Here is a 16634-nt window from a genome sequence, read left to right on the forward strand (position 1 = left end):
TTACATGGCACACAAAAATTAATTTGAGGCAGATTAAGATCTAAATGTAAAAGTTAAAACCATAAAAGCCTTAAAAAAAGATTGCAGAATATCTTTGCAAGTATGGAGTCAGCAAAGATTTCTTAGAGCAGCCACACAAAAAACATTGAACTTAAAAAGATAAATTGGACTTTGAAATAAAAAAGAATTCTGTTTTTCAATAGTTGTCTTTATGAAAACAAAAATGCAGGCAACAAAGAGGTTGAAAATATTAGCAACACACATATCTAAGGACTCGTGTCCAGAATATATAAAAATCTCTCAAAAATGCCTGATAAAAAATGGACAAAATACTTAAATACTACAGGAAAGAAGATATGTGAATAGCCAATAAGTACATGTAAAGATTCTCAATGTCATTAGGCATCATGAAAATGAAAATTAAAACCACAGTGGTACAACCACTTGGAAAACTGGTTGGCAATTTCTTAAACAATTAAATATATACCACCCTTATAATCCAGTGATTCCACTCCTTGGTATTTTTTTTCCCACTCCTTGGTATTTAGTTAAAGGCAATTAAGAATTTTGGCCACACAAAGGCTTATATGAGAATGTTTATAGTAGTCTTATTCATAATAACTAAAAACTGGAAATAACCCCAAAGTCTATTAACAAGATAGTAAAGTGATATGTTCATATAATGAAATAATATTTAGCAATAAAAAATAAGGCACATATACAATCAAATGTCATTGAAACATATACAATGCATTTGCATTAATGCTTATTTTATTATATATAAATTTAATTCAGCAATTTAAAAAATTTATAAGTTAATTCTTTGAGAAAAGATATTTAGGCTGAATAATACAAGGGGACATTGGCTCATCATGTAATTGTTTTTCTTTTCTGATCCAGTTTGTTTGACCTACAAATATTTTATGATATTTTCCCTTGGAACCTCAGTCAAAACAATCTTTTGTTCTGTGGCTCTATTCTTAAAAGTTATTCAAGGTCACCAAAGCACATTTATTGACTCCACAGTCAACATTAGTTTTTTTTTTTTTTTTTTTTTTTAAGGTAGGCTCCATGCCCAGCGTGGAGCCCGACACAGGGCTTGAACTCACAACTCTGAGATCAAGACCTGAGCTAATATCAAGAGTCAGATGCTTAACTGCCTGAGCCACCCAGGCACCCTGTCAACATTAGCTTTTAACTCAAATCTACATAAACCATATAACTACTGTTATTTCTGTGAATTTAAGTTATCAGCTTTGGCAGGGGGTCAGGGGAGATTAATTTATTTTACTCAGGGAAATTGGAGAATACATCAGGCAGATTATTGAATAAATGCTCCCTAAAATACCTTGTAATCTGACGTGTTGGATAAAAATTAGAGAAAAATCCCAAGCTACATTAGTGGTCTGGATAAAATGAATTCAAACTTACTTTTAAATTCCTTGGAGTAGAATTATCCCACTTTCCTGCTTATCACATCTCCCTTAAGAGTTGTGTTAATTTGCAAATGGGGCTGTTTCTGGAGGAAATATCAACTATTTGCAACTATTTGCAGCACTTAGATGCAGCAGACCAGAGGACTCTTGACCCAAATAATATGATTAGGCATGACATCAGTAATTCACCATGGCAAGTTGCTGAAAATTTAAGGGGATACCCTTTTTTGTCCTGATTAGAATGCCATCATTCATCTGTTCTAGCTAATCTCAACAAGAAAAAGTATGAGGACACTTATATGTCTGCAGCTTTCAGAAATTGGTTCATCTGTTGCCAGGCTAAGTGAATTATTTATCAATGACTCAGCACATCTGGTGTTTGAAGACATATTGCACAAATTTAAAAGAAGTTTTTATTTATTTCTGCAGCCAGGAAACACACCCAATTAAAATAAACAATTTGGAAAGATTTTTGTTTCTGAAAGTTATGAATAATTTCTTCAATATAAAAATTCGGTGTCTGCATTTTGTGAGCCACTTTGTACTTAGACTCCAGTGCAATTTCAGTACCCACCTTTTCACACGTTAAATGGCATGAATGGCTGTTAAATGCCTTTGTGTTATAAATAAAATCTCAGGAGATACTAGAATAGAAAATAAAGCAGAATGGGAAATAGCTGAAGCCACCCTTAACTCCTTCCTAACAGAAACTCAGTTTTGTTTAGGTATGTACTCCATTTCCTGCTCCAGAGGAAGTTCCAATTTGCCAAAGGAGTAAGAGCATAGAATTTCTTCTGGTTATTCTTGCTCCACAAAGGTCATGTGACCTAAGTTACACTAATTAGAATAAATTTTATTCCATGTTTTGAAGAGAAGTTATTCTATTTGTTTTACTAAACAAGAAAGTAAGTACCCCCAGTTTCTGTTGGCATTTTCTTGAAAAGAAGTTGTTAAGCAAAGAGATGGGTATTTTATTTTATTTTTTTAAAGATTTTATTTATTTGACAGAGAGAGATACAGCGAGAGGAGGAACACAAGCAGGGGTAGCGGGAGAGGGAGAGCAGGCTCCCCACCGAGCAGGGAGCCCGATGCAGGGCTCGATCCCAGGACCCTGGGACCATGACCTGAGCCGAAGGCAGACGCTTAATGACTGAGCCACCCAGGCGCCCTGAGATGGGTATTTTAGTGAATTGTTGAATCACTGATGTTTCTCTACTTGACTCTGCACTACCTCTAGTCTTCCTGGTATGCAAGAAAATATACTTCCTTATTGTTTAGGAGAGTTTAATTTAGTATTTCTTATCGAAAACTATTCTAAACAAAGAAGTATGTCATTATCTCTACTCTGGCTTTGATACATAGTAAAATATTTTGTTGTTGGACTGTTAGGCTAAAATGGTTCTTGTCTACATTGTAAGCAACAGAAAATAAGTGAATACATTTTGGTTCATATAGTGTAATCCAATTTAGAAGGGGTTTACCAAACCATCTCTAGGAATATCAGAATATAGCATTGTTGGTAGCTGAGAGACTGACTCCAAAATCCTCTAAATTATGGAACACCTCAGAACTGAAAAGAAAAAAGCCTCAAGTATTAAATTGTCACACACACACACACACACACACACACACACACACACACACTCACAACACAGAGGCAAACAATTATGAACCAAAGGGGATTGGACAGAAGTATGTTAATTTTAGAATATTGAGATTCAAGGAGAAGTAATTTCTATTATATCTACTCTATGACTATTGAATGATCGTAGATGGCAATGGCTTTGCTGAAGTTATCTGCACTGTTAGGGGATTGTGATTCAATTTCATTGCAGAGCATGAGATCCTGATGAAAAACAGAATGGAGATTATTTCTCTTAAGTGTGAGAAATAGGAAAAATATGACCTGTGCTTAAACTATCATCAATACAAAGATAATTTTACAATGTGAACTTAACTTTCACAAGTTAGGAAAACGATAATCATTGGTAAATCATTAAAGAGTCAGACTACTGTGAGATGATCAGAAGAAAGGAAGATGGAAAAGAAACAAAATCCTAAAAAAAAAAAAAAAAAAAGCACAATCTTTGTCATCCATGTAGCAAAATACCAAGATTACTCTTGAAGCCATAAGAAGGATTCCAGTATGAGATGGTGACATAGGAGCCTCCTGAATTCACCTCCTCTAATGAACACACAGAATCTACAGCTACACACAGAGCAATTCTCTCTAAAAGAAATCTGGAAACTGGCTGAGCAACTCCTACACACTAGGTGAACAAGAAAATACCCACATCACAGAATCAGCTCTTTTCTTCACTTCTTTTGTCACATCTATGTCCCTCTCACACCCAGATTCTTGAAATGCCTACCTACGGGGTCCTTTGCTGTATTCTGCCTTCCAGTTCTTCTCTTTCCACTATTTTACATTGTTTTATTTGAACATTCTCCTAGCACAATAATCATCTATTCTTTCATCCTTTCTACATTTAAGTTGTTTTTTTTTTGGTTTTTTTTTTTGCCTTCACCCGTTATCTTCTCTCCAATCCAGAAATAACCTACTATTTCCCTGCAGGCCAGGCCTATCTTGAGACTTGGTCCACATAATGCTTTAAGATGAATAGAACATAATACTACTAAGCAACTCAAAGCAACAAACCACTGATAAATATAACAACATGGATGAATCTCAAAAACATTATATTGAGCAAAAAGAGCCAAACCTAATTTGGCTGTGTCATTCCATTTATATTAAGTACTTGAAAAGGCCTATCTAAGTTATGGTGATAGAAATCAAAACTGTTCTTACCTGTAAGGTGGGCAATTGACTGGAACTGAGAATAAGGGAATCTTTTTTGGGTAATGGAAACATTCTATAACTTGTTTGGGGTGAAGGTTACATGAGTATATGCATTTATCAAAATTTATCATAGTACATATTTAAAATCTCTGTAATTAATTTTATGTAAATTATATCTAAAAATTTGGAGGAATGATGACTCTAAGTTAAAAAACTAACAAAATTTGGGGTGTCTGGCTGTCTCAGTTGGGAGTGTGCGACTCTTGATCTCAGGGTCGTGAGGTCAAGACCCACGATGGGTGTGGATCCTACTTTAAAAAAAAAAGAGTCTGGGCGCCTGGGTGGCTCAGTTGGTTAAGCGACTGCTTTCGGCTCAGGTCATGATCCTGGAGTCCCGGGATCAAGTCCCACATCGGGCTCCCTGCTCGGCGGGGAGCCTGCTTCTCCCTCTGACCCTCCCCCATCTCGTGCTCTCTCTCTCTGTCTCATTCTCTCTCTCAAATAAATAAATAAAATCTTAAAAAAAAAAAGAGTCTTAAGAGCTCTATCAAACAAGTGCAGATTGTGGACCTTATTTGGATTCTGAATCAAACTACCAAAATGAAAAGAATAAAATTTGAAGAAAAAACAAACAAACAAAAGTTATTATAAATTAATGTTTAATTTTTTTTAAGATTTTATTTATTTGACAGAGAGAGAGACACAGTGAGAGAGGGAACACAAGCAGGGGGAGTGGGAGAGGGAGAAGCAGGCCTCCCACGGAGCAGGGAGCGCGATGTGGGGCTCGATCCCAGAACCCTGGGATCATGACCTGAGCTGAAGGCAGAGGCTTAATCATCTGAGCCACCCAGGTACCCCTGTTTAAGTAATTTTTTAAAATGGCTGCCAACATTTTCAACTTAGAAGTCTGTGTTTCTGGGGCGCCTGGGCGGCTCAATCGGTTAAGCATCTGCCTTTGGCTCAAGTCATGATCCCAGGCTCTTGGGACCAAGTCCCGCGTCAGGCTCCCTGCTCAGCGAGGAGCCTGCTTCTCCCTCTCCCTCTCCCGCTCTCCCTGCTTGTGCTCTCTCTCTCAAATAAATAAATAAAATCTTAAAAAAAAAAAGGAATCTGTTTTTGACTTTTTATAGAAAATGGGAAGACCTGGAAACATTGAACCCACATTTTCAAATAAGCCTAGCAGTTGGGCTTAGGACCAAATAAATTCTGACAGTCTCAGTGGCACAGAGACCCTGCCACTTTCCAATGTGTCTTTCATACAACCAGTCTCATTCATTTATGTTATTTTGGCAGGCACATAAGTACTTGAGTTCATGACTCTGGTCATATCCCTTTCATCCATTTACGACTTTTTGTTTGGTTGGTCCTTTGGTCCAAATTCTAGTTCTTACACCTGATATGACCAATTTCATTGTATTTGGGCAAACTGGAGTATCTTAAGATTACACATGTATTTCTTTTTTTTTTTTAGAAGATTTTATTTATTTATTTGACAGAGAGAGACACAGTGAGAGAGGGAACACAAGCAGGGGGAGTGGGAGAGGGAGAAGCGGGCTCTCTGCCGAGCAGGGAGCCCGATGCGGGGCTCGATCCCAGGACCCTGGGACCATGACCTGAGCCAAAGGCAGACACTGCACCAACTGAGCAACCCAGGCACCCAAGATTACACATACATTTCAACAGCATACTCGCAGCCTCACTGAAATGACAGGCCCAAAAGTTTACCCAATACAATAGGCAGTGAACCTAAGCAGAGACAGGTCATTACCATTGACCCAGAAACCCTAGAACTAAGCACCTTTTATAAGCGTACAAAGATGTAATAAAATAATAAAAAATATAGAATGCCTACACAGAATGAAGACACTATTTTATGACTGATTAACCTTTCCCGTATTTTTCCTGAGGTTCAATTTATTAAGATATCAAATCCTAAAATTTCTGTCATTGAAATCTCTGAGTATATCTCATTCCACAGTGATATTTTTTCCAAAGAGCTTGTAATTAAACACAGAACACGTGATTTTATTAATGAGATTTCCTGCTAGTTTAAAGTTGTTCCATCTTTAAGGCTGCCTGAACATTTTCCAGGTCACAAAAATATTTTTAAAGATTTTTTAATGGAAAAGTGACTGAAATAGGTTGGATCAAAATAAGCTTCTCCTTCCATCAGAGACTAGGCATGAAATATTTCCATTCAGATGGAGGATTTTTTTGGCTTATATTCACCTGATGAGTGAGATATGAAAATCAGATTTCTAGCTTAGCGAGGGAATTTTATGTAGGAGACCATATTCTTCTCATTTCTATTCAGTGGCACGTACAGTGAAAACAGAAACACTGCAATTAAGTAATCATCCAGTTTCCTCATAAAAACACATTATGTTTCAGATGATATCAAGAGGATATGATACGCAGTCCATAGGTCTTAGAAATATAACATACCAGCAAAATGTTTTGAAACCCATTGTCAACAATATGTACTAGGCATGGGAAAAGAGGGTGGGTGATAAGAAACACCATAATGGCTGGAAAGGTCTGTTAGCAAACACCTGTAGATTGCAATTGGAAATTAAATTTTCTTGTCATTAAAGAGAAATGAATTTTAAGTAAGCATGTCATTTGCTTCCCTGTAAACATCTCCACTGATTCACTCATCTGGGTTGCTAGCCAACAGGGTCTCAGTTGCATTGTGCATTGTATCATCTACAAGGCAGAATATAATAATTTGCATTACTAAATTAGGGAGAAAATACAAATTAAGTTGAATTTCTGCATCTCACACTAGGAGTAAACAGAGAGAGGTCTGGTTTGAAATATGACATTTGGGTTTGGCCAAGTATTCTAAGCCCAAAGGGAGGTAAGTGACTAACAATGATACACTTTTCTTAAACACACTTGGAAGGTTCAGATAAATTTAACCTTTGAGTCATGTTGGGGAAATGAAGTAGGGTAAGGAGGGAAAAGAGAGAACAGGGTGACACTGCAATCAGTTGTGCAATGGTGTTTACAAATGTTGGCCTGGATTTAGAGCTTTCGGGAACAGAGCTAAATTATACCAGGCCAGTGTCCTGAATGGCTTTGTGCAGTGAGGCACTTGTCAAGTTCCAGAATGATGCTTCCAAAGCATTCATGCTCTTTCCCACCAAACTAGGTCAGTGGTGTTTAGATATTAAGTTGGTGTCTTCATGGATATTAAACCTAATAAAATAATATTTGATTTCTCTCTATATGACATAGTCAAGGGAGTAATATATTTGAGATCTGAATTGTCTAGATTATTGTCTGACCTTTCGGAATTTAATAGAATACAGTCAGATACATTTTTAAAACTTTAATGCAATTAAAGGTAGTGATTTGAAACTCCCAAATAATGAGCATCTACTATACTTTGTGCTTTATATTAATTATCTGATATAATCCTCATTATGTCTCTATGAGATAAGGTTTATTTCTATTATAATTCTTATTCTACAAAATGAGGAATCTGAGAGTTTAATTTGTTCACAGTCACCATGTGAGTGAGTGGATGATTTGGGATTTAAATTCTGGTCTGTCCTACTTCCAAGTATTTTAAAACATATGTTGTGACACATTCCTGCTGGGATACTGACCAACCATTTTTTAAAAAATTTTTAAAAATTACAGTAGAAACAAGGCAGAGTAGAAAATATTAGACAGCAACACAGGTAGCAAGAGTTCATGAAACTTTTCTTTCAGATGTGTATGTATGTGTGCAGAATGTGCATAATGATCTAAAATAAAAATGCATTTCTTGCTGTATCACAGTAAAAAAGAAGTTTAAAAAACACTGCAGTCTACATTCTCAAATCAAAATAATCTGTGGTAATTATAATATGCAAAAAAAGAATCCCCCTAAAATAAAGTACCATAACGGGAAGATTTGATGGGTAACTTCCTCAGTTTTAGAGGCTGTGTGGGCTGTTTTTCATCTTCTCCTTTACTAGATGTATCAGCATCTACCTCTCAGATGACTCTCTGGATTCTGCAGCTCAGAGCTTGACCAACTACTGCGTGGCACTTAAGTGTGCACAAGATCTCATTTGATGCCAAGTAACACTGTGAGTTAGAGCTTATACAAATATTAGAGAGGGAATATAGAACTTAAATGTCTTTCCCGTAGTCACTCAACCCGTACAAGACAGAAATAGGAATCAACTAAAGACCCTGTGATGTCATGTCCCCTTCTCACACTTCCTTTAGATGGCATCTGGCACACCCACACGTTTTTAGGGCCCCAGGCAGAAAACAGGATGCTTCAGAAGTGAGAGTCTTTAGTGCACCACTAGTCCTGATAAGATGCTGTGGCTGTTCACACTGGTAATAAATATATGTCCTTCTTGATCTGACAACACCAACAAAATAAATCCGTTGCAATCATTTAATTTAAAAAGCATTAAGTAACAGAATTCTGGAGTCTCGAAATTACCAGTTTTTCAGAGAATGAAGAATCCTTCCATGATCCTGACCCTAGTGGGAGTAGAAAGGGGGGAATGAAATTAGATTTATTGTAAATAAGATACTAACTGACAGATAAGGAAACTTAATTCAGCAGCAATATATGGTAATGAGGAACTTTAATAGCTTATTGCGCTTTACAAATATTCTCTCCTTCTGAGCTACATGACACATGATTTGTAAATGTAAGAATAATTTGATTTGGATGTTCATTTAATTGATTCATCCAAATCCACACATAGGGACATCAATTGTATTGTAACTATATGTCTGTTTACTAATCTAAGGCAATTTGTTGAGTAGAGGCCATGTGAAAGACAGTACACAGAACATCTCTAGAAACATTGTGATGCATAGTTTTGTTTGTTTTAAGATTTTATTTATTTACTTGACACGGAGAGAGAGAGAGCACAAGCAGGGGGAGCAGCAGAGGGAGAGGGAGAAGCAGACTCCCCGCTGAGCTGGGAGCCTGACATGGGGCTCGATCCCAGGACCTGGAGATCATGACCTGAGCCAAAGGCAGATGCTTAACCAACAGCCACCCAGGAGCACCTGTGATGCATAGTTTAATGCTAAATATGTATTAGGCACATATGTAAAAATAATCTAAATATATATTTATACAGAATGTATCTGTTTAACTGGCTTAAATATAATTAGATATACAAACAAGAAATAAATGTGAAAAAAATACCATAGCCAGCATGTTTAGGAAAATACAAGTGAAATAAGCATGAAATAATGTGTTTAGCTATAACTCAGAAATTCTCAACTGCTTTTGAGGTGGCTTTTCTGAGAGTACCAATATAGCATTTAGCTACTATCAACTTCATTTCTATTTCTAGGAGCTAGTAACCAGGAGATGGAATGCTACAGGGTTAGTGTTGGCAAAAGAGCAGGTGTTTCAGATGTCTGTACTCACTGGCAGGGCATAAGTTTTATGAGGATAAAGAGCTGGGAAATTAGCTTCTTCGCTGAGAAAACACCAAATGGCGAATGACGCCGGTGCTTCAGGGGCCCTGGAATGGGAGGCCACCAGGGCTTCAGTGGAGGATTAGGCAGCGGCATCCCAGAGCTGGTCCTGGCCGTGGTCGGGGGCCAGGGTGGGGGGGTGCCTCTCGGAGGCAAGGCCAAGACCAAGGAGTGGATCACTAAGCTGGGCCGCCTGGTCAAGGGCATGACGATCAAGTCCCCGAGGAGAGATCTATCTCTTCTCCCTGCCCATCAAGGACTCTGAGATCATTGACTTTTTCCTGGGCGCCATCCCTCCAGGATGAGGTTTCAAAGGTTATGCCTGTGCAAAAGCAAACCCGTACTGGCCAGCAGACCAGGTTCAAGGCATTTGTTGCCATGGGAGATTATAATCGACACACTGGTCTGGGTGTTAAGTAGTCCAAAGGAGGTAGCCACTGCCACCCGTGGGGCCATCCTCCTGGCCAAGCTTTCCGTCGTCCCTGTGGGGCAAAGCTACTGGGGGAACAAGATCAGCAAGCCCCGTACCATCCCATACAAGGTGACTAGCCACTGTGGCTCTGTGCTGGTGCGCCTCATCCCTGCCCCCAGACTTCACCAAGGCCACTTTTGATGCCATTTCCAAGACCTATGGCTATCTCACCTAAGACCTCTGGAAAGAGACTGTGTTCACCAAGTCTCCCTATCAGGAATTCACTGACCATCTTGCAAAGACCCACACCAGAGTCTCCGTGCAGAGAACCCAGGCTCCAGATGCGGCCACCACATAGTTTTATACAAGAAAAATAAAGTGAATTAAAGCCTGTTAAAAAATAAAAAAACCCAGGCTCCAGGTGCGGCCACCACATAGTTTTATACAAGAAAAATAAAGTGAATTAAAGCCTGTTAAAAAATAAAAAATTATGACTCTTTGTTATATATAAAGTCATGTCATACTTACAATCATTTATCTATCACCAAGCATCTCATAATGCTACTGTAATATAAGAGAAGACAACTGGATTTAGAGTCAGAAGACTACATTGAAATAAAAGGCTAAAATTTATGAGCTGAGTAACCTTGAAAATTACTTAGGCTTCAGTCTCTTCCACTGAAAATTGTAGATGGTAATTCTTTTTTATAGGAAGTTGTAATGGTAATTTGAGGTTGAATCATACAAAATTGCTGATATTCGATCATTTTTATCTACAAAAATGATCATTTCATTTGGATCAACCTAATAGTAAGAGCTACACATTTATTGAATCTTCTGTCTTATAGGCACTTTGCTATGTTCCACATGTTGTAGTAGATTACAATGATAGCTTCACAGTTTTTACCCCTCCCTGTATCTGTGTCCTTTGCAATAATATATTTTCAGTACTCACATCACTAGTGGGCTGACCTACCCTGTCCTTCCATTCTGAGCTCAACAACTTGACTTATTTTTGTCAGTGGAACATTAGCATGGGTGAGAGAGTGCAGAGGTTTGAAGTGAACTTCGGCAATGGGACTTGCCCTCTTTTGCCATGGGAATTTGTCCAGGATAGACTGCTAGAGAATAAGACACAACTAGACGGAGTTAAGGACATCCAGTCATTCCAGCCTAGGCCATCCTAGATCAACTGGCATCCAGCCAACTCCTAGACCTGTTCAGGAGACCGGGTGTGATTAGTATAGCCAACCTCCAGCTATAAACTTTTAGTGGTATACCCTAGAAGATTTATATCAGTACACATATTATTGTGGCAATAACTAACAGATATAAATGATTCTCTCATTTCATGCACACAACAAATCTATAGGCACTATTATCATCCTCACTGGACAAAAGAAGACACTGTGACCCAGAGAAAAGTTCAGTGAACTGCCCTGGGTCATATTAATAGACAAAAAATGAAAGAGGAGAGGTTTGAAATTAGGAAGCCTGGCTTCAGAGGCCATCTTCTAAACAGTATACTGAATGGCTTTGTTCTTGTGAAGATGAAATGAGATTATTTTTTTGAAAGTGCTTTGTCAATGTTAAAGCACTCTAAAAATATAAGTCATTATTATGAAGCTGCAACTCCTTTTCAAAGATGCTGTAAAATTCCAACTAAGTTTTTTCTTTGTCTCATAAAAAAAGAAACCCCGGGCAAGCACTAGATGATATAAAATGCACTGTTCTTTGATATGCCAGTTACATAGGGAAAACTGATAAATGGTGAAGTTTAACATGTCACCTTCCTTCCGAATCAGTGATAGACCGCTGCTATTTGCTCGGCAACTACCAAGTAAACAGAAAAATAAAGCCATGGTTTTCTTGGCAAGTGTCATTAAAAATAGATTAAGTTTACAGTAAGTGTAATCTGTAGCATAGATCATACAGATAAAAAACCTGAAGGGGAAATGAAGGCATTAATAAGATATTTCTTAATTTTATGAAGCGTTACACACATCAGACCGCTGAACCAAAATAACCTAGGGAAATAGCAATGAAACAGGCGTTTATTCCTCAGCTTTGAGGAGGCATGCAAATACAAATGGTGCAAAACAAGAAGCTGATTATGCCTGGAAATTGGAATAAACATAAAAAAGAAAAGTCTGGAGATGCTAATAGGCATTAAGTTTATGAGGTGTGACTTTATTTACATGGAATATTCTCTATGGGCATGAATTTTTTAAATTCCATTTGATTTTTCATTTTTATATATATCAAACATCCCCCCCAAATTTATTATTTTCTTCAAAAAAATAAAAAATAAAACTAGAATGCTACACTGGGTGAAATGAATAATGGGGAGAACTGAAGAGAAACAGGACTCTCTGTAGAAGGGTGCACCTAAGCTAAGCAAGGCATGACCAGAAGAGGGACTTCTTGATTTGGGAGGCTTTTGTCTGCAGGAGTCCTTTTTTTATAAAACACAGAACTGACACTTTTAGAGAGAAAGAAAGAAAAAAAAGTGAACTTTGAAGAAAAGGGAAGAAAAAACAAAAAGGAACCTAAGATGAAACAGAACAGGAAAAGGGAGTTCTCCAGAAAGCATAACTAAGACAAAGCCTATTGTTTCATCAATGTCTCCAAAAGATCCTAGCCTTGATTTCACTGTTTCCTATTTTAATCATTTGTTTATCCTCTGGTAATTGTCACCTAATTGTCTCTGTCCTCTGAAATAGGACAGAGGAAGAATGCTCAGAAGAGCTTTGCTCTGGAGTGCCTTTCTCTAGTATTCAGCTTTGAACACAAACTATTCAGTCATCCCTTCATTCAACTTATTCATTAACTAGAAAACATCTCCTGAGAGAAATGATAACTTCTCATTAGGGGCTGGGCATATACAAGCTCTGCTTTGAGAAAACTGACCCTGCTTAGTGCAGATTTGGAGAGCACTTTTATCCTGACCATGACACCTTCATAAGCTCCCACCATCTTTTCATGTGAAATTCTGTGACCCTTAGTCTTCTCATACTGTACTTGATCAGAGGAGGTAGCTTTGTATCCTTCTTGCTGAATTTTACCTTATTGTCATTGCTTCATTGTCTGAGCCTGTCAATAGTTTTCAATCCTGACAGTTTAATCCTACAATGCTATATGCAAATTTTTATGTATTCTTAAAAGTCATTGAAAAAATTTTTCATAGGCCAAATGACTAAGAACAAACAAACAAGCAAACAAAAAAACCTGAAAAAATTGGCACTCAATTGCATGGCTGCTGGGCATACAAATTGATACTACTGCTTTGGAAAACTGCTTGGAAATACTTATTAAGTTGAACATGTGAATTTCCCCCAAGAACCCGTCAATTATATTCCAAATTATAAATACACAACAGAACTGTGTGTATCACAGCTTATCAGGGGATTTGTACAAGAATAATCATACCATCAATATTTGTAATAGTCCAAACTGAGAGCAGACTATACGTCCAGCCACAGTAGAATGGATAAATAAATTGTGGCATCTTCATATAATGGAATACTATAGAGCAGTGAGATGGACAAACTACAGCTTACATGCATCAATAGGGATAAATCTCAAGGACATAATGTTGAACAAACTAAGACAGAAACAAAACTACTGCATGAGTCCACTTTCCTGGGTTCAGAAACCAGACTAAACAAAACTGTAATGTATAGGATGAATAGTTATATGGTGAGGCTATTTAAAAAAAAAAAAAAAGGAAGCAAGGAAATTATTATCTCTAGAGTGGGGGAAATGGGAGGACAGTGATGAGAGAAGCATGACAATTTCGGTTTTTTGATCTTGGTTATGTTATATGGATGTTCACTCCATGATAAATTACTGGGCTCTATATATGCATTTGTACACTTTCATGTGTGTTTTATTTCACAATAAAAAAGATTTAAAAACAAACAATATTAATTGGAACATCATGTATGGAAGCACCTCTACATGATTATCTTCTGGTTTATCTAAATTCTGTTAGCCTAAGCTGCCATTAATCATCATGCTTTTTTTAAATGGTTGCTTTTATAGAGAGCAAATCTTTCAAATAAACTACTTAAAGTTTTATCCAATATTTTCACCATTATTATTTTGTGAATAAGTGACATGTTATTAGCCTGGGATTGCTAGGCTGAAAACATAGAAGATAAATAGATAAGTCTCCCAATATTAAAGACACTGAAAAATAATAACTAAGATATATGACAACTCTTCTTAAATCTCAGATGTTTTAATAATAACTAAGAGCTAATTCTGAGGTGAAAGTCTTTTAATCACTTACAAATAAGTAATAACCATATTTCATTAATCCTAAGACATATTTTCTCACACCTGTGAAATCAGAGTGCATCTTATAATCAACTGCACCCTCAATCTTTGTCAGCCTAGATCATAGTTAAGGTCTTCCAGAGAGAATTTTCATTTGCTTTTGCCAGCCAACTTCAGGCACTACCCATCTGAGACCATTTTAAATTAAATTCTCCGCTTGAGGTTTCTTGGACCACACTGGAAGTGTGAATTCAGACCTCAAACCTGCATGGGTACTGACTAGTTGTTCAGATTTGCCACCCAGTGTCAAGGTTGAAATATTAAGGTTCCCTTTCTCTGTGGCCACTCTATTGAGTTGCTTAGTTTTATACTGAAGCTATAGCCTTTGGTGATCCAATTTTAGTCAGAGGAGACCGTTCCTCCACCCAATCTTGTTTTTTCCTTTCTTATTGGTACATAAAGTCTTACAATCAGTGGTGTCTTAGATTATACAAGATACAGGTCACAGGTAGAAATTTGCTTTTTTTTTTTTTTTCCCCAAAAGAAAGTATTTACCCTACAGTTGAACAGGAAAACCCAGATTGATTCTTACATATATCATTTTGTTTAACCATGTATTAATTTTGTTCAAAATCTTGCTATATACCCTGTATCATTAAAGTATCAGGTTGTAATAAAATTAGTGGACTTACCTTGGGAACTGCAAGTATTCCACAATATAGGGCAGAATTTTTGTTTCTGTGTGCAATGCTTTGTGTTCCCTCCTTGAATTAGGAGACCTGTGAAGTCTCAGATTATACCTTTAATAATGTCCCATGACCTTGTACAACATTGGGCCCATATTAAAGACACAGTAAAACTTAGTGAATATTTGGAGGACTGAGAAACAAACATGCAGTTTGCAACAAAGAAAACTTCTGTAAATAGGGTCGTCCGTGAGTGTGGGCACCCAAATGCAAAGGAAAGGTCAACATCTGGGCACAGAAGCAAGGAGCGCTTCTTGGTTGGTCTTCGTTATGAAAATATTTTGGCCTTGGCAGGATTAGATATTATGGAAGAGTGCTTGGGAGGGGATTGGGAATCCTATCTACAATGCTTGCTCCAACAGATTCAATTCACAGCCTTAGCAGGTAATAAAAGAAGCCTCTGGACCATGTAAGGGATTGCCCAGGCATAGCTAGGTGTACTGGACATTTTATGTATTAATGCCAATCTCAAATAAATCACTTTTCTGGTCTGCTGTGGGAGGAAAGGATATTTCTGTCAGTAAGTGAATGGAGGATTACTGACTTGCTGACCTTTCCTGACTGTGATAAAAGATGACTTCTTTCCTTTCAGCAATACTTTAAAAATGGAAATTGCTCTTTTAAATGTAGGATGTGAGAATGAAGGAGGGAGCCCACTATTATTCCATAAATAGATGGTGGCAGAGGGCACCCCTTGGGAAAGGGAGAAATTCTCATTAGGGCTATTTTTCTGAGACTTGTCAGTATGCATGTGTTTGCATTTAAAGACTGGAGAAAGGAGGAAGCAAGTCCTGACCGGATGTATTTTTAAGACTCTATTCTTATTCCTGAAGCATTTAAATATAGTGTGTAAAATACAGCAGTCCTAAATGCCTTGTGCTGTGTTTGTTATGTGGATTCTTATGTCATTTTCCTGATGAAGGAGTCAGGAATGCAAAATTGTTTTGCCTTGCATTATTAGATCCAAATAAGAATGGAAAATACCAAGGCATGTATTTTCCCTTGACCCAGGAAATGGGATAGTTGCTGATATTTCAAAAAACAAATGGCTTTGCTGCTCAGGCCACAGGAAAAAGAATGTGCTAAAGGATTAAACTTTTTGTTAAATGTGTTCAAGGATCTTTTGAAGGCCTGAGAAATGTAAACGAATGAGAAAAATGATGATGTAGGGTATTTAGTGATATCAAATACTGAAACAGCTAAAATGGGCCAGAGAAAGTCCCACCATATCCCTGAAGTCTTCTATCACTTAAGTCTTAAGGAACCCTTTTCTCAATAGTACCAGCTATCAGAACCACTCTGTCTCACGTTGTGCGTGCATGTGGCTTCTCTGGGCAATTTGAAGATATTGTTCACAGAAAGAAGGGATCGTGTATTATACCAGTGGTGATGAATCAGTTTGTCTTAAGGGCATGAGGCCATCCACTGTCATCCAGAGTCACAGAAAAAATGTCCATCAAAGCTGAAATTCACATGAATCAATAGAACTTTATTTTGAAATTAAATAG

At 37.4% G+C, this 16634-nt stretch overlaps 1 long non-coding RNA gene and 1 pseudogene across 1 annotated transcript in view; both read left to right on the forward strand.

Annotated features, from left to right (window-relative positions):
• LOC135361914 (uncharacterized) overlaps nt 1-16634 on the forward strand; it is a 109905-nt gene that overhangs the window by 57739 nt on the left and 35532 nt on the right. The gene's annotated exons all lie outside the window — the stretch shown is intronic.
• On the forward strand, nt 9162-10457 carry LOC123843585 (small ribosomal subunit protein uS5-like; annotated as a pseudogene).

The sequence above is a fragment of the Mirounga angustirostris genome, unplaced genomic scaffold (assembly GCF_029215605.1).
Source record: "Mirounga angustirostris isolate CCGP_5_RB_7025 unplaced genomic scaffold, mMirAng1.0.hap1 SCAF_11, whole genome shotgun sequence".
NCBI lineage: Eukaryota > Metazoa > Chordata > Mammalia > Carnivora > Phocidae > Mirounga > Mirounga angustirostris.